Raw genomic sequence first — 21,973 nt, 5'->3', positions numbered from 1 at the left:
TCATGGATTTTTGCCACAATTCTTTGAAGATGTCAGCGTGAATCAGGTGAGGAGCAGTGATTCCAAAATACACACTATTCACATCCATTTTGCCTGACTGAAATCACTTCAGACTTTAGATTTTGAGTCCTCGAGATGCTCTTTTGGTCTATTGATTCTTATTTTCTAGATTCTTCTTTTTTTTAAGATTTATTTATTTATTAGAGAGAGAAGGAGAGAGCAAGCACGAGCTGGGGGAGGGGCAGAGGGAGAGAGAGAATCATGGAGCAGACTCCCCACTGAACTATGGAGCCCAACACGGGGCTCGGTCCCAGGACCCTGAGATCATGACCTGAGCCCAAATTAAGAGTTGGCCGCTTACCTGACTGAGCCACCCAAGCGTCCCTTTCTAGATTCACTTTTACATACTATGTGTTAGACACCATTCCAGATGCTGGAGGCACAGTGGAGGATCTGAGCTAAAGATGCAGATTTGAGAGTCATTGCCAAATTTAAAGCCATTGGAATTACAGGAGTGTATAGATGGAGAAGAGAAGATGGGTCCAGCTCAGAGCCTCAGAGTACCCCAAAATTTAGAGGTCCGGCAGAAGAGAAGGAAGCAAACTTTTATGGTAGGAAGCAAACCAGCAGAGTATGTGGTATCATACAACCAAAGAAGACAGGGTTTCAAGGAAAAAGAGAATGGTTAGGGGTGCCAAATGCTACCCAAAGGTCAAGTAAGATAAGAACAGATCAGTGACCATTGGTCTTGGCAATATGGAGATGATCTTAAATAATATGAACAACTGGAAGGATTAGAAGCCCAGCTGTAATAGGTTGCAGGAAAGAATGTGAAAAGAAGGAGTGGAGACCATGACATTGAAAATACTTTGAATTAGTTGCCGTCAAGAACAGGAGGTAAATGAAGTTGTGCCTAGAGGCAGATGTGGGATCACAGGAAAGGGGTCTTTCCATAGGTATACCAGTAATCATGGTAACAGTACAATGGAGAGAGAGAAATTGGAGTGGCAGCAAATAAAATGGATGATTACAAGGAGGAAAACCAGGAGGAAGGGGTCCAAAGCACCTGCAGGTAGAAAGGGCAGACTTAGGTAAAAGAAGAAATTTTACCCACAGAAACAGAAGGCAGAGCAGTAAGGATGAGTATGAAAGCAGGTATACTGGTAGGTTTGGAAAGTGGGGCAATAAGAATTTCCTCTCTAATTCTACGTTCTTAAAGAAGCATGAAACAAGGTCATCATTTGTCCTTTGAATATCTTTATAGTATGAGCTGGTAGAATGACTGCTATGTTCTCCGCTAAGATGAGAGCTGCAATACTGGCCTGAGGATCTGGTGTAGACACAGATTATTTATCAAGTCACTTAGCCCGTTGGCAAATGTGTTTCTTAACTCTCAAACAGGAATGATAACTATTGTATTGATCAGATACTGGAGAATTCACCCTTGAAATTTCGGCTTCTGGAAACTCAGCTAACTAGACATCCAGAGATACCTGAAACACTGAATAAAAGGGAAAATGTGTTTTGAAACATACAGTAGAGCTGAAAGAAAGTAAGCACAATTCTCAAAGGCAGAAACAGTGAGAAAACACGAATCCAAGATGGTCACCTGCTACTGGAGCCAGCATTGTGTTGTCTGCTGACCACCAGGGACCTAGTGCTTGGGTTTTAAGAGGTGCCATGCCCGCAGGACAGGAAGCAATCCTGGGCGAGAGTATGATGAGACATCAGAGTGAATTCTGGCAAAAAACAAACAAATAAACAAGGACCTCAGATAGGAATCACTCTCAATGAGTGAATCTAGAATAGGAAAATCTACTGGAGAGGGAAGTAGATATAAGTCTGTTCTGTCCTTGGCTCTTGATGGAGGGGTGGGGAGAAAGTGGGGGAAGAACTCAGAATATTTAACTATAAGCCTGCACTTAAAATGGTTCGAGCCTGGAATTCAGTCTAAAACTGTAAGCTAAAAATTTAGTTAAAGAGGAATACACTTCACCACACACCTCAAAGACTTCTGACAATCATGTTTCAAAAAACAGGTATTTGCAAAAAGAAAGGGAGAGGGGCACCTGGGTGGTTCAGTGGGTCAAGTGTCTGCCTTCAGCTCAGGTCATGATCCCAGGGTCCTGGGATCCAGCCCCACATCACGCTCCCTGCTCAGTGGGGAGTCTGCTTCTCCGTCTCCCTCTGCCACTCCCCCTGCTTGTGCTTGCTCTCTCTCTCTCTCTGTCAAATAAATAAATAAAATCTTTAAAAAATAAAATAAAGAAAGGGAGACAACCTACAATGCAAAGAAAAACAAGCCACCTTGTGAAGGGCCAATAGAAGAAACAACTTGCAAGATCAGACAATGTAAGAATACAGATAATAGGATTATCAGATAAGAATATAAAATATGTTTGATATGTTTAAAAAATGAAAGGAAGATGAAAAAGTTCTAAAGATCTGCTGTACAGCATTGTGTTTATAGTTAACAATCCTGTACTGCACATGTAAACATCTGTTAAGAGGGTAGATTTCACATCACGTGTTTTTTAGCACAATAAAGAAAAGGAAAGGTAGTATCAAAAAGTTGGCAGAGAAATAAGAGACTGTCAAATATAATCAGACAGATTTTTTTTAAAGGCCAATTAAAACTTTGAGAAACAAAAGCTGAAGTAACTAGTCAGAACTGAAGCGAAATTTAATGAAAAAGATCAAGCTGAAAAAAATTACCAAAAATGCAGTATAAAATGGCAAAGTGATGAAAAATATGAAAGAGGGATTAAGAGGCAAGGAGATCAAGGAAAAAGTTCTAATGTATATCTGAAGGGAGACCCAAAGCAGATAATGGAGACTTTTCTAGAGTTGGTTAAGGACAATAATCCTCTGATTCCCGAAGCTCAACAAACACCAATATTTCCAAAGAAAGTCCCACCCAAACACCTCAACGTGGGACTGCAGAATTACCAAAGACAGAGAAGCATCCAGAGAAAAAGAGAGACAATCTACAAAGAATATTAGCCCAACAGTTGGCTTGCAAATAGCAACAACTGAGAGAAAATCATGGACAATCTGGCAACACTACCTTTCAAACATGAGAGTGAAATTAACATAATTTCAAGAAAGAAAAACCCCAGAGAAATCATCACCAACAAACACTCAGTAAAAAACTTTGAAACGATGATGTTTAGAAAGAAGAAAATGATCACAGAGGGAAATAAAATGATTTTTAAGAAGAAATGAGGAGGCAAGGAAATAACAAACATGTGGGTAAATACTTTAAAGTACAGGGGCGCCTGGGTAGCTCAGTCAGTTAAGCATCGGACTCTTGATTTCAGCTCAGGTCATGATCTCAGGGTCATGAGATCAAGCCCCGCATAGGGCTCCACATTGGGTGGGGAGTCTGCTTGAGATTCTCTCTCTCCCTCTGCCCCTCCCCTCCCCACTCTCTTTCACACACTCTCTCTCTCTAAAAATAATAGTAATAACATTTTAAAGTACAGAATATTAACTATCATGTCCGATTTGTCAAGTTAAAAAAGAGAGAAGGAGATAGAAGTAAAATACTAAATAAAAATAGCATAGGAGTCAGAAGTAGGTAACTTGGTAAGTTATTTCAATCCTAGGAGCATCAGTTTCTCCCCTCCATACATGTTAAATAGTAGCCATTTCAAAAGGATTTCTGGAATCTATTTGCTTCTAATTCAGGTCAATTTTTGATATCTTGCTCAAAGCGTTAATGGTTACATTTTCTGTGAACCAAATTTCCTAATGGTGGCACTTTGCTACAGACCCAGAGCATTTAAGTAGCTAAAGTAAGTGCAACGGATCCAAAAACTCCCAGATTTTCCTTTTTTTTTTCCATTTCTATCTCCATTTAATTTCTAAAAGCGATGAGATAACCACAATGACAGCAATCTAAGTGGCTGTACACTTTGTCTAAAATGCCCTGAAATCATTCTGAGTTATTATGTAAATACCCAAATCTGGTCATTATGTTGTTATGGGGGGAGGCTCAGCAGTCCTCCTGCCGGTGCTATTTCTTAAGATGAGATCATTAGAAAAGGATTAGTGGTGTAATGTCTGAGGGACTTAAACAATAATTTGAGTCTTTCAGATGTGCACAAGGTAATTTTAAATAAATTCCAGGGGTTTTCTGATGACAGCCCTTAGTTCAATCATAACTGCCTTTAAAGAAATGCTAATTGGATGAGGTAATTTCTAATGCAAAACTTGACATGTTGCAGGCCCAGTAAATAGGAGTTACCACCATTCTTAATATAATTTCTGGGTAGAAATAAAAAGAACCCAAAAAGCATGGCTGCCATGATGGACTGCTGGCCTTCAGAAGTCTTAGTTCCCTCCTGGACAGTGATTTATAACTTTCCAAGGCCACAAAACTGGGTGATAGAGAGGTAGTTATCACCATATTTTATTTCTGGGAATGCCTAATCCATCCAGTCCAAAAACATTTAGAAAGCACGAGTATATGATGGGCATCACCAATGGAAAGGTGGGTAAGACGTGATCCCTTCTCTTGAGGGGCTCACAGTCAGCCACATGATGAGTAAGATTAGCATTAGGACAAATGGTTACTGGGCCCCTACCTTGAGCTTGGCATTGTGCTAGCCCTGGGGACCCAGAGATAGGCAAGGTATGTGTCCTCAGGATCCCACCGTCTAGTGAAGAATACACATAAACCGTAAACCAGGAGATTACAAAGCATCACAGCCATAAAAGAGCCACACTGGGAAGGACCAGAGGTGGACTGACTAGAAGAGCTGGAGGAAATCTGAAAAGGAATGGGCATCAGAAATTCAACTTGAAAGATGGATAAGAAATAAGCAGAGCATCCCAGACAGAGAGGATGGCATGGCAACAACGCAGAGGGGTGAAAGGATGTGCTAGATTTGAGGAGCCAGGGACAGTCCTATGTGGCTTGACCGTCAAGTATGTAGGTGAAAATTGGGAAAAAGCTGAGGTTGGAGAACTAAATGGGGTCAGTTTGGGACAAATCTTGCAAACTTTATCAAGAATTTAAACTTTTTTCTGGAATAACAGCAGGCAACAGGGAATTTGAAGCTGGAGACAGTTGTATCCTTTTTTTTTTTTTTTTTTTTAATGACTTCATGAGGTCAGTGTTAAAGTTCCTCCAGATATCAGAGCGACTAGAGGTCAGGGAAAAAGAATAGTGGAGAGTCCACAGCAACAGTCTAGACAAGGCATGGTAATATGAATCCAAGTCACAGAGGTGGGGGAGTGTGAACACCGCCAAGTATATGAGAAGAAATTTAACAAGAGAGGCAACTAATTGAATGTGGTAGGAGAAGAAGGAGAGAAATAAAAAATAAATGGAGGGGTAGCTAACTTGAGAAACTGAGTGAGCCACTTATCACTACCTGAGAGAGAGAGTATAAGATATAGAGCAGGTTTGGGGGAAAAGATGATAAATTCTGTTTAGCAAAATTTAAGTTTGATAGACTTATACCTTGCCAGAATGTGGTTTTCTCCCTGGTGACTGCCATCCGCTGCTCCTGTGCCTTTCTCTTTGAAGACAACAGCAGCCTGGGAGACAACATCATTCCAATAGCAATGACCTTGCATTGATCGCTTCGCTTCTGGTTATGTTCCCTGCTTTACATTGCCTCTCTAGGTTATGCCCTTAAGATATTTGAAATTCAAGGACAATGAGACAGGATCCAAGTTCATGCCCCCAAACTACTCACATCTCCCTAGAAAAGACTAGAAATCCTGGCATTCCCCAAACAAGAAGTCTCCTCTCATGGTGAAAAGCTGGGATGACAAAGAAATTTAAATCGACCACGAAATTGTTTGGCGTGCATTAGCACTTTTCAAACTGGGGTATGAGGTACCCAATGATATCAGCTGTGGGCCAGATAATTCATGAAACCACAGATAAAACTGTTCACTTGGGAACTTCAGTTTCACTTGAAGATGGGAAAGAGGATTTTGTCTTAATATCAAGTAAGCACAAATATATTAAGAAGTAGACTGCCAAGTTTGCACAGGCTTTTTTAAAAGATAAAATATGAGACTTCAAAGAAATTTCAGACCTCCAGACAGACTGCTTCCAGCCCCCTAAATCTGAGAGGCAAAAATTCCCTCTCTTCTGCCATGAGGGCATTTTGGATGCTTGGGGAAAATTCTTGGCTGGAAGAATAAGAAAAGGAAACAAGCTCACAGGGCAGTCTGGTAAGATGAAAAAAGCCTGGAGGATCAAATAGGCAATGTCTAGAATGAGAATATACTAAAGCAGCACAGACACCAATTAAAAGACAGGCGGATAGACTTAGAATATAGACCAAGGATGCCTGGATCACCCTCTTGCTATGTAGCCTTGGGGAGGACATACCATCTCCCTGAGTCCCAGTTTCCTCGTCTGTAAAGTGAAGGAATTGCACTAGATCAAAAGTTATAGCCTCTTCAAAATATTTGAACTGTTTCCAACCTTTAAAACTTCGGAGATTTCAAATAAAATCCTGAATTGTTGTCTTCTCTTAAAAAATGAGAACATTTTACCACAGAGCCTGTCATATTCTCACATGGCAACTATTTGCTGGGGTGAAGTGAGCCTCCTTTAGACAAGACAGGAGTCCCCACATGCCCTCAGGTTGTATGTGGGCCGTGGTCACCTCCCCCATGTTGACCCATCTTGCCCAACTATAGACCTAAGGAGTCCAAACCAGTGGCCTCTAGCCCACGGGGCTATTTCGATTTAAATGGAAACTAAAATAATCTTAAAAATTCAGTTCCTCAGCCGTTCTAGTCAATTTCAAGATTCAATAGCCACATGTGGCTAGGGGCCACTGAACTGGGCATTGCCACCATCACAGAGAGTTCCATTAGACGGGACTGCACAAACACTTGAGCATGTTACCCCAGGCTAAATGACATTTGGGATCCCTGGTAGCCCTGATTCCAACTACTTTGTGGGGAAACCCCACCAACAGGGATTGCAGCTACTGTACAAATGTCCCTTTTTAAAAAATCTCTCCTCCTAGATCTGTTGCCACAGAGATGATATCTAAAGATGATATTCTTGAATCAAGAGCACACATGGCTTCCACCATGAGCAAGGAGGGACAGGTGTGTTGATTTGTCTTCAGGGGGCCAGTTTGGTGCAGGCAGCTGGAAGCGGGCAGCCCCTTCTCTCCCAGCAGCCCAAATCAGCCCAGCTGCATCCAAGCGTGAGCAGCCCTTCCCATTCCCATTCCTATCCTAAGAAAGAGTAATTAAGACAGACATGCAAATGATACCCATTCCAAAGGCGCTCCCTCGCAAAAGAGATTAGGCAAATCTAAAAGCCATTAGGCTATGGACACAGCTTAACGGAATAAGCAACAGAAAGTCAGCCTCCTAGCACAGAGGCCTTAAGGAGAGCGGTAGGTGTAAGCAGCCCGTGAGCGGTACTCCTGTGTAATTACAAATGAGCAGGATTCCCCCATCTTACTCATTCCAGCCAGGCCCGCCGGGAGCACTATCGGGCAACACTTAGTTAGCAGCTAATAAGCCACCGTCTGGGCCAGGCAGCAACCAAGTTGCATTTTTCCTAACACTGTCATTCACACTGGCCTTCCCCCACTGGATCAGCAAACTTGAGATATTCCTGTTCACTTTTACGGGAACTCGAGAATTTGACTTTGAGAAACACCGTACCCAGCCAGCACCTTGAAAGTGGGGATTTGAGAGGTTTGAAGACCCTACCAGAGCAAGGTGGAAGAGCAATGGCTTGCAACTCAGCCAACGGCCCGCAAAAAAGAAATACCTAACCTGGGCATCACCACAGCCCAATTAGGTCAGAAGTCTGGGAGCAGGGCCCAGGAATTGGTCTGTTTTGTAAATATCCCAGAGGATTCTAAGGCATAGCAGCCTTGAGAACCGCGGGCTTTTGTAATCTGGGGGCCCACTCAACCACACTGCCCACATCCTGCTGTTAGACCTTTAGGTAGAACAGGACACCTCCCTGCCTTGGCCTCTCCATTAACGGATGGTGATAATGCTGACCTGCAGTGGGGTGCTCACAGGACAGCCGATGATGCTGGGTACCAAGGGCCCAGAAGCTTTCCTGCCTCTAGCCCTGGGATCCAAGATAAATTCTCCCCCGTTATTTCCACATTCCCTGGGATCCTGAGCTTGGGAGAGAAAGGGGGAGGTCTAGCTGTGGGAATCAGGTTGTGCCCTGAGTATGTGGGCCAGGAAGAGACAGGAAAGAGGTGATGAGAGGAATCCAAGAAGTTTGGGGAGAGGAAATTAGAAGAATTAGCCATGCAGCTGCTAAGCCATGAGACGGGGAGTGACGAAGAAAGCCAGTTAGCAAAGAGGGACGTGACAGGCACAAGTCCGGCAGCCAGGGAGGGCAACAACCATCCTCGTCTGTGTATGGCACCCGGGGGAAGCGCGTGTCCTCACATGTCCAGTGCGAGACCTGATAAGCACAGATGTCAGCCTGAAATATGGATAGTGGCAGGGCAGGGCTCTGCGAGAAACCTCTGCCGATTTCTAGGTTGTTTTGCAAAACCCAGCAAACAGCATGGGTCCTGCTGCTTGGCGTCATCCCTGCATATCTAAGAAGCAGCGAAATGCGGGACAGCTAGAGTTACGAGCTTGCTCACACATGGGCTGGCTCAGGCGCCCCGGCGGTCCAGCTGTCCTCTCCTGACCCCGGCATAATGTCTCCCTAATGAATTTTCCCTCTTGGTAGCTCAAGCAGATGGCTCAACAGGAGAGCGAACACAGTCCCAAATCCTAGAGCATGACTCCGTACACACAGGGAAATGTGGGTTTTGTTTTGGTATTTGCTTTTTTTTTTTTTGGTAGATGTACAATAAACACAATCATGTCTTGGGGACTCTCCATGCCTTACCAGAAACAGCCAAGCCTTTCCTGGGAGCCAGATCTTGGCAGGAACTTGTGTCTTGGCACTCTTGGTGACATTTGCAATATGCTAACTTTTCTGCCAGTTCTAAGGGACGTTTAAGAGCTTTACCTGAAGAGAGGGTGCTCGGGAGCTCCTCCCTACCCCAGGGCTTCAGCCCTGGAGGAGGTTTTGTGCCAGCCAGGGCTCCTCAGTTAAAGGTCGGGAGCCCCTCACACTGGTGGCTGTGCCTGCCAGGGGCCTCTTTCAGACTTCTTAATTCCTCTTCCTAGGCAGAGGAAGGGAATAAAATCCCCCACCCCATTGGTACAGTTACCGAGTCGAGGGATTAGCACTCTCAGGAGTGCTTTTCAAAGGAGGAATCAAGAATGCGGAAAAGGAAAGGTTGAATTCCATGCAGAATGTTGTATGAATCCTGAAACATAAATAAAACCCCAGGAGGGGACAAAGCATAGATAGATAGATAGATAGATAGATAGATAGATAGATAGATAGATAGACCCATTACTTACTTCTTTACTTACTTACTATGGACAAGGCTCTCAGACTCACAAAAGGCAGGAAGAAACATCGGGGATAATCTATTCCGATGGGCTCTTGAATCTGCAGCACGTTAGAACCCACCTGGGGAGTTTTTCAAAGCGAAGCAGTATCTTGGGCTCATCCCAGAGGCAGAATCTCTGGGGAGGGGGTTGGGGAACCCCTGTGGCTATTTCTCCCTAGTTTCCCAGCTTTTATGCAGTTCTGGCACTTAGGGACTCCTGCCTGTGTCGGAGCTGAGAGGGAAAGCCCACTCCCCACCCCCCGCCAGGGCCACCCCCCCACCAGGGCATCCCACACTTGACTGTGTACATGAATCACCCACGGGGAACCCTGATGTAGAACAGGTACTGATTCAAAAGGCCTGGGCCCTGCCGCTCTGAAAGGCTCACAGGAGGCGTGGGCATTGCTGCTGCTCCATGGGCCACCCTCGGAGGTGCCAGGCCCTACCATCCAGCCCCAGAAATAGATGAGTCACGTGCCTATTAACCTCCGGTCTTTCTAAGATCAAGATTAGAGAGCCAATGTGGTAGAGAGGTTGGATGGGACCGATACATGGTTTTTATCCTGATTCTGGAACTTACTTCCTGTGTCACTTAACCTCTCTGATCTACCATTTCCTCAGGTGTTAAAACAGAGAGGAAATGAATCCCCCCTTCACAAATGGGGCTGATCAGATGGGAATATGAAATTGTTCTGCAAACTGTAAAGCACTACGGAATGAAGGGGTTTGTTATCAGATTGGCCTTTGAAAGAAATCAACATTAGTCCTTAAACGTTGGTTGTTTATATGTATACACTTATCTTTATAGTCCTTGATTTATCCCAATAGGAGTGTGAATGTGGGCACACATGCAATAGATGATTTCCATTTCCTAAAAGGTTGCAACTTTCTATATACATGCATGTGTTCGTGTGTGTGTATAGGGTGTGTGTGCGTGTGTGTGTGTGTGTGTTTTCTTGTCTCATGGCCTGGAGCGGGGAAGAGTAGCAAGGAAGTTCTCTTTAACCAGGAGGATTCAAGAATGCAGAGCAAATGTTCAGAATCAGCAGCCAAATTGGTAGCTTTTCTTGTTCCTTACCCCTGCATTAACACATCCGGAGCCAAAACAAAATGGAACCATGACCTGGCCAGCTCAATCTCAATATTCTGCATGGCTACGCATCCCTGCTGGCGTGAGTATTGCCAAGTGGTGTCTGGAGTCTGGCCTAGCCAGATAGATCTTCTCTTAGGACCCTAACCTTTTTTGAGGTTTGGGGTCCCGCCTCCCAAGCCCCTCCCCTCCTGCTCCCCCTCCCCCCTGTTTACACGGACATGTCCGGCCAGCACCGGTCATGCCATGCATGTATGTTCATTCCCCAAAGAAATGAAACCCTTGGCAAATTCTTACTCCGCATTCTGGAAGCCACTGCCGAGGTTGCGCAAACACTCTTGGCACATGCTTAGTGGACCAAGCAGTTCTCTGGGTTGAATCTCAGAAACAAAATGTACTTGTCCTACTTCCGAGATCGTGTCTGAGGACTTGGCTCCCTCAGCCAAGGGACTGCCTCCTCGCTGATGTCATCCTGCCATGGAAGGCAAACATCTTTGGGTTCAGCAGTTCAGGACCAGAAGTGAGAAAAGGTGGGGATGGAAGGGAAGTGGCCCAGGCTTGGCTCTGCCAGGACAACTTAGAAATACACTGATGCTTACAACTAAAGAATCTTAAAATAGGAACGTATTGGCACCATTTGTGAGGAGGAGCCACCCAACTGGAAAACCCTTGGGTGAGGGTGACTGGTGGCAATGCGCCTGTTAAGTGGGGTTTGACAGAGTACCAGGTGCTGCCCCAAAGCCCAGTCCAAGAAGTCCGGAGGGTATTCGACACCCAAACCATAGGGATGAAATAATTTCCACATAGAGCTCATGCCTTGCTTTCATGTCACTCTTTGTAGTATCTCAGACATCCAGTGACTACATTTTCCCAGCCAAATCGAGGCGGATCCTGCTGGACCCAAGCACATTTCTCAACCCCAGGTTATCTGTCAGCACACAAAGTACCCAACTAGGCTCCTTGGAGGGCCATTCTGGAGAAGCAGCTTCTTTTATTTAAAAAAAGGGGGGGTCATCTATCCCACATTCATATTCTTCACTTATAAAATCCAAAATTTTTATTTTATTACCTCCTTAACGTCTCATGTGTCAGATCGCAGGGCCTCACCTAGGATTTGTGGCCAGAACAAAAGTCACCGTGAAATATGAGTCCTGATGGTGACAAGAGTCTGATGCCCATGTCATGCGGAGAGTTGCATCACCAAGTCTTAGAAGACAGTGACAGATTTGGGCCTTCTTTTACTTCCTTCAAAGAATGATCAACCAGAGGCTCATGCCTTGCTGTCCACTGGAAGTCCTTCGAAGCTTTTTAGAAGTTCTAATACCTGAGTTCTTAGCCAAACTAAGTGAATTGGAATCTCTGAGAGGGACCCATCATTGCAATTTGTTAAAGGCTCCTCTGTTGATTCTAACGGATAGCCGTGCCTGAGAAAACTCCAGCTATTATGAAGTCTCTTTTTCTTCTAGGTGAGAATACTTTAGCTCAGAGAATTCAAGTGCTTTGCCTAGGGTCACACAGATAATTAAGGGCAGAGCTATGAGCAGAGACCGATTAAACCGATTAATTGCTAGGCCAGGTCCCTGTTTTAGCCCCAGGTGAGCATACGGTCAATGATTCTGTAGTAGGTTCAGAGTGAGGCTCCAAGAACCAGACTCCCTGGGTCTGCTTGTTGGAAAAACTCCTTAACTAATTAATCCGAATTCCAGTTCTGCCACCCTTGGGATCTTGGGACCTTGGCAAAACACCCAGCCTTGCAAAACCTCACACCCCTGGGCTACAAAGTCGGGGTGGATGTGTCTGGGATGGAGAGGGGTAATATAAATAACACCTTGCTCCTGGAATTATAGGAGTTTCATGAAATAACTACAAAATGCTTGGCACAGTGCTTGGCATAGTGTTCCATCGGGTGGACTGGTATTATTATTAACATCACACAGATGTACTAGTACCAGTCCTCAGACTCTATGGTATTAATATCTGAAGTCAGCAGCATGTCATGTGCAGGGGATAGAGGTGGAAATTGACCTCGAGGATGCGCAGCTGTAAACATGCAGGGACCAGGACAACGAGGTCCAAGGAAACATGGCCTTTCTTGACTTCCAAGATGATTTACTGGTTCAAATTCCAACCACATGACTTGCAATGAGGTTCTCAGTTCTTCTTCCCCTTAGGGCTCTTTAAATACATGCAGTCTCTTTGTTCTCAAATTCAGCAACATAGGAGTAGAGACTAGAACCTTTGACTCATCATTGTTCCAAACAATACTGAACAGCTCAGGGGGGTGGGTTTCCCATTCCAAGGACCCAAGTCAGTCCTCACGCAGCAGCACAAGAAAAAAGAATGGGGACTGGAAAATCCATCCTCTTCCCTTCCTCAAACTTCCTCCTGCTTTGAGGATTCCTATTATTGACACCATCATTTCTCAGTCACCTTGATTCAAAACTTCATTTGTTCATGATTCCCTTTTGCTCTTCAATCTTTACTGTAAAAGAAAGAAAGATCTCTCTTCTCTGTATCCATCCTCTTCCCCATTCAAGCCCTCATTCTCTTTCACTTGAGTTATTCTCCAGAACTCTTTGCTGCTGGGAGTGTGACCTGCAGACCAGCAGCTTTGGCATCACCTGAGAGCTTGTTACAAATGCAGAATCTCAGGGCTTACCCTAGACCTACCAAACCAAATCTGCATTTTGACAAGATCCTCAGGTGATTTGTGTACATGTGGAAGTTGGGATGCACTGGGCTGACACATTTTCCTTCCTGGGCTCTGCCCATTTTCCACGTCTAATGTGGGACTGCAGGGTTACCTTACTACAGTGCTGCTTCATGTCACTCTCGAGCTCAAAACCTTCGGCTTTCCCTCCCAGCTGCCAAAACAAGCTGTGTTAGTACTTCATGTGCACACAGGGCTCTCCAATTACAAAGCATTTCCACTTAGCATTTTATCTATGGTCACATCTAATGCATCAGCAATTTCATAGTAATACTCCAAATAACCCAAATCCAACCATTTATTTCTGTCTCCCAACAACCACCCTCTCTAAACCACCACCATTGTTTGCCTAAATTACCACAATGGCCTCCTGTCTGGTCTCTACACTTCCGTTCATGTCCTGCTACAATTCTCTTCTCATAGAATAAATTGTGCCCTCCTGCCCCAACCCGATTTCCCGTTGCCCTTGGAATCAAAAACAAACTCGTTCCCCAAGACCATGTGGCCCTACGTGATCTGTCCCAAGCATCTTAAGCAACTTGTCTCCTCCATCTCCCCCTGCCATCCAACCACACTGGTTGTCCTCTGATTCTTATCTGTGGTCTTGCTGTTACCTCTACCCGGAACTCTAGTCCCTCGGATCTTCACATTTCTGGCTTAATTCCGTCAGTTGTCCACTATTCCACGAAGCCTTCCCCAACTGCCATATTTAAATTACCAAAAACTCAGCTCTTCTACCCGGTCTCATTATTCTCTCCCCAGTTGTCTGTTCTCCTTCCTTCACAGCAATTACCTCTCTCTGAAATTATTTTATTTCCTTTTGGCTAGTCTATGCATATATTATCTGGATCTCCGCACCAACATGTCGACTCTTTGAGAACAGAGCCCTACATGCCTGATTCCCTCAGTATCCTTCAGACCTAGGCCCTGGGTAAGTGTTTCTTGTAAGAATTTATTGCCCAAACACCATTTCCTTTATTTTGAGCCTCACTATAATCTTATGACTACTAGTTCACACATTAATCCACCATTCTATTAGGGATCCTCCAATTGCTTAATGATTTGCCAAAAGTCAGTTAGCTAGTACCTTACAATATCATAATCCAACCCGGATCTTCTTGCTCCAAGTTCTATGATTTCCTCAATATACCACTCTCTTTCATATCAATTATTAAGCCCAATATTCAAGGGCATCCATAATGTATACCTAATTTATATTTTAGGTATATAAACTTATTTTATATTTACATAATAAATATATTTATATTTAAACACTTCCCAATTATAGTCTCCTACATTACAGCAAAGCTGTATGTTCACTTTTCCCTGAACACACCCCACACTCTCCTGATTTTGGCATGCTGTACCGGTTACCTGGAATGCTTTCCTTTCTCCTACTCTCTCAGCCCATCCATGCTGATTGGAATCCCTCCTCTCTTTAAAGTTCCATAGAATACAGTACCCGCTCCATGAAGAGTATATAACCTGATGCATTTTTTCTCCCTTGTGGATTCTGACAGACCCTACCCCCTCCTTTTTTTTTTTTACCTTCCCTACGATACATCATCACAATCTACTTTGTGGTCCCACATTTATCATTTTCCATCTGCCTCCTAAATAGCATATGCTCCCCAGAAGTTTCCATATCTATCTCAACTCCTCATCATACCCTTTATACATGCCATACACGTGTACTGTACTGAATTCACCTGCTTTAAAGATCTTTTATCTTAAAAATGTTATGACAAAGATTTACAATGTCTGATGGGTGACACAAATGTACTATATAAGTCTATGAAGGAATCGAAGAGACTCGGGAAAGGAAAAATGACTATCATATACTTCTATAAATGAGAACTTGTTTTTAGGTTTCAGAAGAGGAACAAAGGACATCGCTACTTGTACATTGCTCCCCTCTCTGAGAAGACAGAAAATATGATGGAGAAAGAAAAAAAGAGAGAAAGAACAATTGACCTTACTTTATCCCCACTGAGTGCTGACAAGTAGAGTATAGAGCGTGGGAATTTACTCAACTCTACATATGCTGGAGGCTTGATCCATTAGCAACCCAAAGGCAGGATGTTGGTGGCTGCCAAGCCCTGGTCACAAGAGACAGGGCAATTCAGGAACCATGGCAAGGATCCAAAAGAAGGCTGTGCAGAGTGTCCTGGTGTCAGCAGCATTTCTGGACTATGGTTTAGTTTAGGTCTCAAATGGTTTCTAGAGCTTTCTCAGAGGGCCAATGGTTTACCTTGGTCAAGAGCTTTCTCTTTCTTTCTACCCATTCCCACCCTTCTTCTGTCTAAGGCCTTCTCAGGTTTTCAAGAACATGGTGAAACAATCAGAAAGGTAGGTTTACTGTGAAACTAATGCAAGTTAAGATTTGGGGAGCTTCATGTGCATAAGCTGAGAATTGCTGGGATTTTAAAGAATTCTAAATGCATAAGGAAAGCCAGTTTAGAACAGGGAAGCATTCTAAGAAAGTACTCTGGCAAACTGGCTAAAATGAGCTTGGAAAAAGGGAAATGAACCTCTAAACTTCCAGTAGTTTGTTACAATTTCTTTACCCTTTCCAAATAAATATTTACATTCATGCCTAACTTGTCATTTGTGCTTTTTTCATTAAAGAGGAGCCCCACACACAAAGTATGTTAGGTTCTGGCACCATAAACTTGAACCTGCCCCTAAAATAGTATCAACCAGAAACAAGAATGAATGATTTCACTCATTCAACAATGTTTACTAAATACCACCCTCTGCTCACAAAACACAGTGAATGTTGGTGTTTCTTGCAAGAATGCCAGGCACTGGGACTACAAGGGCAAACAAAGTAGATGCGGTCCTTGCATTTTGAGACATTATAGGACTGTCAAAACATTTGAGTGCTCAGGGTAGATTCACATTCCCTCAAAGCACCATACTGAGGGTAAATTCCCAGCTCAGCTCCAGAAAGTCAGTTGAACCCATCCTGTTCTAACCCTGTTCACTTTGTCATAGAAGATGCAGGTGTTGATCATCCCATTGATCCTCAACTAAGTCAAAACTCAAATAAAGTCACTGCCCTTCCCAAACCCAAACCAATGTCTATGCTCACTCACCTCACCAATCCTACCAAAAATCAGGCAGACTGGATCAGGGAGTTTGAAAGGCCTGACAGGCATCCAAGCCACTGGCCGCCCTGTGAGACCCATCCATCAGTCAGTTGGAAGAAGTGCCAGTGCTTAGCTACAGTAGCTCATCTACCTCCTTAAAAAAATAAATAAATAAATAAATAAAGCATCTATTATTGAGCTTCATCATAAAATTCAGTGGTTTGTAGAATAAGGACTTAATGGGTTGAGAAGGACAAAATATTATTTCAAAATCACAAAAGGAATGAGGTCCAGGCAGTCAGGGTATTGATTGATTGATTGATTCATTCATTCATTCATTCATTCACTGATTCATTCATTCATTCAGCAAAGATTTATTGAGGACCTACTATTGGCTAGAGGATACATCCATGAACAAAACAGAATTGCTGTCCTCTTGGAGCTGACACTCCAGCAGAAGGAGATAAACAAATAAGAGCATTGACATGAGAGAGAGAGAGAATACATGCAGGATGAGGAATATCTGGAGTACTGGGGTGAGGACAGGGACGCGTTCCCCAAGTATAGGCACTTTGCTGGCTGTGCCCAGACTTACATGGGAAGGGCCACGGCAAGGTCTGGGATTGTGCTTCCAAACAGCAACAGATATATCCCCAACAGAAAAGGACTGCTTAATGCACACCATACGTTGACACTGTGGCTTGTTCGACTACAAAATAAATAAATATTTTTCGAAATGCAATTTTTCCAGCCAGAGAAAAGATTTCATTGAACATCATTTAAAATAGATTTTCATTTCATGTCATTTAACTGACTTTAAAAGCACTGGCCATAAATTCCATTTAATAGGCGGTTCCATTGGGGAGGACTGGTGGGGCAACTGTCAATTAGGTGTTTCATAAAAGGATGCAAATGTCTCATAAAAATGATGGAAGATTGTATTATTGCATTAACCATGTCATTCTTGCCACGCTGTTACACAGCACAGAATAATAACCAACATATTTAAAAGGTGGAAATCATTCTGAATGTGCATTTAAACTGTGTGTAAATGCAAACTGTCTTGAATCAGTTCTTAACACCTTTGTCAGGCACTTTCAAATCCTCAAGTGCTAGGGAAAATAATTAATAGGTGAGATATCCGATAGAATATGTTATGGGATCCACCAAGATATTTTCCAATATGTGGTGTTTTACAGTTATGCCTTTGAGAGCTGGGTTGTCAAATCTATAAAAATACAAAACTGATTTATTCCATCCATAAAAATGTCTAATGGTGCCATGCTTCAACCTCCAATTTTTTTTCCCCCAGCGTCTAAGGTAAAGGATTTCAAAATGTCAGCAGAATACCCTGACAGGAGAGAGAGCAGAATACGAAGCAGATGTGGGAGAGTAGGAAGCAGAGGGAGTACAGACTTGTCACTGTGGAGGGTGTCAGTCCCAAATGAAAAAGGGAAAACAGGAAAGGATGTACCCAATAATTCACTCAATATAATAAACAGCCAGAGAGTCAGAGGCAAATACTGACAGCCTCTAATTTTAATGTATCTTTATGAGTCATTAATGAGGGAATCAGTTGATAAATACAACTTCACGTGTGCCCCCAACACTTGGTAGGCTGGGGCTCCTGGCTGAGATAAACTTGCAGAAGCTATGCCCAATTCAAAAGAAATAGTCTTGTTGGAAGGGGATGTAGAGTCTCAATACATATCAAGAAGAAATACACCTCTACGGATATTCTCACACCTGAGGTGGAGGCACACAGGAATACATGCTAAAGAAAACAAAGGAGAGGGATAGAGCAGTGACAAAAATGGACCAAAGTTCTGCTTTATGGGTGGAGACAGATAATGAACAAATACGCAAAACACAGTACAAAGAAAACAAGTATTATGAAGGAAAATAAAGTAGGGAATGGGAATAGGAGTCCCAGGAGGGAGTCACTGGTGTAGGCTGCATTGTCAGAAGCCTCACTGAGAAGGCAGCATCAGAGACCTGAAGGCTTTGGGGAAGTGAGTGTCAGCAATATCCGAGGAACGAGCTGAAGGAACAGCAGATGCAAAAGTGTGAGGTGAGGGCATGTCTGGTACATTTGAGACACAGCAAAGGAGCTGGTATGTCTGGAGCAGAATGGAAGCAGGTGAGGTGGCAGGAAGAGAGGTCAGAAAGGTAAAGTGGGACAGTTCAGAAGGGCCTCACAGGTGGCCAGCAGGACTCTGGCCACTGGAGGGTGCTGAGCAGTGGAATGGCCACCATGCTGAGAGTGGACTGCTAAAGAGGTCAAGGGAGGAAGCAAGGTGACCAGTTAGGAGGTTAATGCACTAAATTCAACTAAGAACGTGGTATCTATGACCAAGGTGGTAGGGTGAAGGTGATGAGAAGAGGCCAGATTCTGAATATGTCTCTAAGGTAGAGTCAGTAAGTTTTACTGATGGATTGGCAATGGAGGTTGGGAGAGAGAAAAAAGAATATCTCCAAATTTGTTGGCCTGAGCACTGGAAAGCATGGAATTGCTTGTATTGGGGTGAGGAAGACCTCAGGCATAGCAGATTTTGAAACAGAACTAGCAGGAGTCTGGTCTTGATAATGTTAAATATGACATGCTTAATATATACCTTAATGGAGATTTCATCTAGGTGGTTAGATGCACAATTCGGGAGCTCAGAGAAAAGGCCAGCTGGAGATGCAAATTTAGGAGTCGTGAACACATAGATGGTTGTTATAGCCATGAGACTGGATGAGAAAACCTAGGTAATAATAAAGAAGAGAAGAGGTTCAAGGTTTCAGCCATAGGTGCCTCAATATTTCAGTCAGGGATGAGGATAAACAAACGAAAGAAACTCTGAGGGAGTGAGCAATGAATTAGGAGAAAAATAAGAAAAATAAGGTATCCTACAAGGCTAGTAAAGAAAGTGCATCAAATTGAAAACTGTTGAATCCAAAACACTGTTGAAGTCATGGAGATAGAAGAAGTAAGATACAGCTAGTGGGAAGGTTTTAATAATGGGACTCCTAAAACTGGGGAGATGGAGAGTGTAGCAGGCAGAATTCTAAGGAGAGAATACATATGGAAATGGATTGTGTTGAGCCTGTTTATGGCCTTGTACCCACTGAAGGTCTTTGTACACCCCAAAGGGTCTTGACCCCAGACCAATGTCCACTAACGGACATGATGAAAACTTCCTCCTCTTTCCATAAACTCCCAACAACTCCCCTCACATACCCCTGATTCCTCTTTCACAAGAAAACTGAAGGAGTAAGAAGCTTTCCATGCATACACACACCACTACATCTCCCCCACAGTCTGTGTTCTGCCCATGCACTCTGCCTCCCCTTGTTACGGTGCATGTCCTCACTCCTATTTGAATACTCTCAAATGATTCTATGAAGAAAGAAAACTATATGGAGAGAAAGGGGGAAGCAAATATGGTAAAATGTTAACAATCACTGACTCTAGGTGAAGAGTATAAGGGTATTCATTGTGCCATTCTTGCAACTTTGTAAATTTAAATTTCTTCAAAACAAAATTTTGGGGGAAATACAAACCAGCCATATGCTATGATGTATTTTTTAAATTTTATTCTTTCATGCTTTGTGATTATTTACCAAAATATGCACAATATTATGATTGTAATGATAGCTTAAATCAGAAAAAATTGAACATTAAGAGCCTTACAGTAAGGACACTTAAACTATCTTTAATTTAACTATATATGTGCCTTTTTTTTAGTAAGGTGATGATAGGATAAATAATAAAATACTTTAAATTATAAAATATATTATAAAAGTCTATGTTATAAGTGGAGTAAAAACTGAGTTCAAGGAGAAAGTAGAAGGGCGCCTGGGTGGCTCAGTCCTTAAGTGTCTGCCTTCGGCTCAGGTCATGATCCCAGGGTGCTGGGATCGAGCCTGGCATTGGGCTCCCAGGTCTGTGGGAAGCCTGCTTCTCCCTCTCCCACTCCCCCTGCTTGTGTTCCCTCTCTCACTGTGTCTCTCTCTGTCAAAACATAAATAAAATCTTAAAAAAAAAAAGGAGAAAGTAGAATGATGCAAATTTTCTAACTGATAAAGAATTTGTTTATGCATTTTCAAATTGATAATGATAGATATCACATCACTATGATATTAATATTCCTTCTGAGTAATTTAAAAGAGTTTTGAAACTTTTTGAAAAATACAGGTATTTACAATACACTGTGATTAAGACCTCCAACTATTTAAATTTCTTACGAAAATTGAAATACCATTTAAAATATGAAAGGGGATACATAATTTTGAAAATTATCTTAGAGGATTTGCAAGCAGAAAAGGTGTCACTTCACGTGTGCCCCCAACACTTGGTAGGCTGGGGCTCCTGGCTGAGATAAACTTGCAGAAGCTATGCCCAATTCAAAAGAAATAGTCTTGTTGGAAGGGGATGTAGAGTCTCAATACATATCAAGAAGAAATACACCTCTACAGATATTCTCACACCTGAGGTGGAGGCACACAGGAATACATGCTAAAGAAAACAAAGGAGAGGGATAGAGCAGTGACCAAAATGCTATGCTTTGCTATAAGTTTAAAAGTTTGGGTATTTGAAAGCAGGGAAATGTCTTATGAGTGCTACGCAGCTTGAAGAGCCTACTGAAATTAGTGCTCACAGATTGAAAGGAAGACCAGTCAGCATAGCAGTGTGCTCTTCTCTAGCCACTTTTATCTATGTGAATGCAGGTATGGGGAAAAGGAGAGTAAGATTTAACCAGTACTGGGATTTTGCCAGATAAATAAAACAGAGGGAGAGAGGGAAAAGAGAGTTAATGGTGTATTTCAGTGAGTGATTACAGTGATTGACCATAAGCAGAGAAAGGAAGGAAGTAAAGAAATGATAGGAATGTGGGACATGAAAATGTGATAAGATCAGTAGACTAGTTTCTGGTGAGTTCGAAATATTACTAAAGTCATGGAAATAGAAAGAGTGAGCTGCAGATAGTAGGCAGTAGTTTAAGAATGGGACTCTTGAAGTTGAAAATATTCAAGATGTGGTAGGCAGAATTCTAAAATGACCCCCTGATGACTCATGCCCTCGGATGATCTCCTCACTGTGAACATAGGAGGGACCTATGACGATAGGGATATCACTCAGGTGATTAGGTTATGCTATATGGGACAGTTGATCTTGAGAAAGGAAGGTTAGGTCAGTGGATCTGACCTAATCAGGCGAGTTCTTAAAAGGGACAAGTTCCTACCTGATGAAAGGGACTGGAAGCATGAGAAGGAGTCTATGCAAGAAAGATTCCCCATTGCTGGCTATGAAGATTTAGGGGGCCATGTGTCAAAGAATTGGAGTGGCCTCTAGGAGCTGAGAGTAACCCTGGCTGACAGCCAGCAAGAAAATGGGGACCTCAGCCCTACAACCATGTGGGCTCCAAGTGAGAACACAGCCTGGTCAACACTTCTGACCTACGGAACTCTGAGCTAATAAATAGGTGTTGTTTTAAGCCACTCAGTTTGTGGTCATTTGTTATACTGCAGTAGAAAAGTAAGATAGGGGGGTATTGGCAATGTCAATTTCTAGGATATGACTAAAGCAATGAGAGGCTTAGGTTCAGTGGAGGACAATACACTGGAGAAACTAAGATGCTAGAGCACTGGGAGTATCCTCTTCTATTTGAAGTCC

The sequence above is a fragment of the Neomonachus schauinslandi genome, chromosome 3 (genome assembly GCF_002201575.2).
Source record: "Neomonachus schauinslandi chromosome 3, ASM220157v2, whole genome shotgun sequence".
Classification (NCBI taxonomy): domain Eukaryota; kingdom Metazoa; phylum Chordata; class Mammalia; order Carnivora; family Phocidae; genus Neomonachus; species Neomonachus schauinslandi.
Note: the sequence above shows the minus strand (reverse complement) of the source record.